Source organism: Beta vulgaris, chromosome 1 (genome assembly GCF_026745355.1).
Source record: "Beta vulgaris subsp. vulgaris cultivar EL10 chromosome 1, EL10.2, whole genome shotgun sequence".
Lineage (NCBI taxonomy): Eukaryota > Viridiplantae > Streptophyta > Magnoliopsida > Caryophyllales > Amaranthaceae > Beta > Beta vulgaris.
In genome coordinates this window covers 46,718,259-46,721,384 of record NC_079202.1, presented here as the reverse complement: position 1 = coordinate 46,721,384, position 3,126 = coordinate 46,718,259, and positions in this window count along the sequence as shown.

Sequence of the window (3,126 nt, the reverse complement as noted above, 5' to 3'; positions counted from 1 at the left end):
AGTAGGTAATGTTGTTATAAGGATTGTAAAAGTTTCTTTCATTCTGGTAGAATTCTCAAAGAGATTAATCTCACCTTTCTAGCTCTAATTCCTAAAGTTGATAACCCCTCTTCAGCAAATTATTTTAGACCTATTAGTTTGTGTTCTACCATCTATACGATAATTTCTAGAGTAATCACAAATAGGTTAAAAGTTGTGCTGGGTAAATTAATTCATCCTTTGCAGGGAGCCTTTGTTCATGAAAAACTTATCCAAGATAACATCTTGCTCACTCGTGAGGTTTTTCATTCTTTCAAGATGAAGAGGGTTTTATCTGGGTGGATAGCAATAAAGTTAGGCATAGAAAAGGCTTATGATAGGCTAGAGTGGCCATTCATTTTCGAAATACTAGCTAAATTAGGCTTTTGCTCTCGGTGGATTTGGTGGATTAGAGAGTGCATCTCTACCACTTCTTTCTCGGTTTTAGTCAATGGTTTACCTGGTGATTTTTTTATCCCTTCAAGAGGAATCCGCCAAGGTGATCCCTTATCTCTATATCTCTTCACTTTATATGCTGAGATGTTGGCTCGACAACTTTTTGTTGCCAGTGGCCAAAGAGAAAAATTGGTTGGTGTTACCATTGGTCATTCGGGTGTCATAATCCCTTTTCTTACCTTTGCGGACGATATTATGATCTTTGCCAAAGCATCGGAAGCTCGTTATGTTTTGATTCGATCAATTCTAGATAAATATTGTTCTCAGTCGGGTCAATTAGTGAACTACCATAAATCCTCTTTCCAAGTGACGGCTAATATTTTAGATCATGAAAAAAGAAATTTTGCTAGCATTTTGGGAATGGTTGAGACCCAGGATCTTGGAGAGTATCTCGGCTGCCCGATTATTTTATCAAGGGTCAACAAAGAAACTTTTGGCAAAGTAGCTTCCAAAGTCATCAATTAGTTACCAAAATGGAAAGCTAACTCGCTTCCCCAAGCAGGAAGAACAATTTTAATTCAATCAAATTTGGCTAGCAAAGCCAATTACCAGATGCAAAGCTTTTATCTGCCTAAAACTATTCTAAATTCTTTAGATCAAACATATAGAAATTTCTTCTGGAACAAGGATCCTTCTAATGCTTCTGCTAACCTTATTAGGTGGGATAGGATTTGTAAACCTAAATGTTTTGGAGGTTTGGGTTTAAGAAAAGCGGAAGCTAATAATATAGCCATGCAATTCAAGCTTCTTTGGAAGCTTGTCAAAGATACTAGTAGTCTTTGTGTGAAACTTGTTCGCAAAAAATAATTTAAGAATGATTCTTTGCCGTCCCATAAAGTGCCAATCCTAGCTTCCTGGCAATGGAAAAATCTTATGCGTTTGAGGAGCATTTTTTGCCAAGGTTTGAGGTGGCAGATTGGGAATGGGACTGATATTCATTTTTGGGACGATAATTGGTTATTTTAGTCCCCTCTTAAGTCAATGGTGCAAACTCCCGCACATTCTCTTTCCCTTAAGGTAAGTGAATTTATTCTACCTTGTAGGTCTTGGGATAGTGTGAAACTAGCTTGTTTCCTCCCTTCCCACCTGGTAGACAAAGCCCTCTCTTTGTTCATTCCTTTACCCCCGCAACAAGACTCTCTTGTGTGGGGGCTTATAGCGGACGGGGAATATTCGGTGAAATCGGGTGCCCTCCTTGCCCAAGGCCTTTTCAACGAGAATGTTATCAAAGTAGACTATGTTTGGATTTGGAAGCTTCATCTTTCCCCAAAGATTAAGAATTTTATTTGGAAAGCCTGTGATGATGGCCTTCCCTCTAAAGAGCGATTGGAACGTAGCCATGTCTTTCTTCCTCAGGAATGTCCATTTTGTAATTTTCATTTTGAAACTACCAATCATTTGTGATTTCCTTGTCCTTTCATGATGGATACCTTTTCTAAATTACACCACGATTATTTTTGGCGTGTTCTTCATCCTCTGTCCCATTTGCATAATAAGTCTTTTAGTCAGGTTCTTAATCAGTACCACTCTCTCCGGTCAATAGATGATTTTAATTTGTTTGCTATTAGGTGGTGGTTTATCTGGTATTTTACAAATCAAGTTGTTTTTAATGAAGAATCTTCCTCTCATTCAGTTGCAGCAACCGTTATAAATAATTTCACTAAAAACTGGTTAAAGACGAGCTCTGAAATGCATAATTATTTGCCTAGTTCTAATGGTTCAACCCCAAATTCTGCTAAGTTGCCTCGTAAAAAATGAATTTTGATGGTTCCAAAATTAAATGTGGCAAAGCTTCTTGTGGGTTTGTTCTTCGTGATGAGCGGAGAACGGTGCTTCTGGCTGGAGCTAAGGCTCTTGGTAGTGCACCTTCGATCCTTCAAGCGGAGGCTTAGGGTCTTAGAGAAGGCGTTAGGGCCTCTCTAGTTCAAGATTATAGAAATATTATCATTGAGGGTGACAACCTTACGGTTATCAATTCGCTGAAGAATTCTTGGCGTATTCTTTGGGAAATCGCTAATATTATTTTTGATGCAGGTTCGGAGCTTCAGCAGTTTACTAAATTTTAAGTTGTCCACATCTTCAAGGAGGCCAACAGAGCGGCGGATTCCATGGCTAATAGAGGTCATCTTTGTTCAACGCTTGTTTATTCTTTCCCTCCTTTTGATGTTGATTTCTCTCTTACATCCGCAACGATGTTTTAGGCTGACCGCCGGATTAAAGGGGTCTGCTTAAGTTCTCATTTTTTTTATTTTTTAAAAAAATGAATCAAACCTTTTGATGTAAGCTTGCTCAAATTTCGAAGAACATCGACTTTGCTCTTATAATTAATCACCAGTCACCACAAAATTAAAAAAGCCGCAAAGATTCTTAAGTAGCAAGTTCAATGCAGGTGAACAACTTATCTCTATTATATAAGCCAAAGGAGGAGGTGTGGTGTCTCCTTTTGAAGTGACTAAAATACCCTCTAATAATTTTAAATAATATTTTCCTTTTTATAAAAAATTGAAAAATGAGAATCAATGGAAACTTGCCATATGAGTAGGTCAAACAATACCATTAATAACTTGAAAAACTAGATTGACACAATCAATTCACGAAATCAATTAGAATCTTCAACCAAAAAAAGTTTAGCAATATATCGTGATAACATAA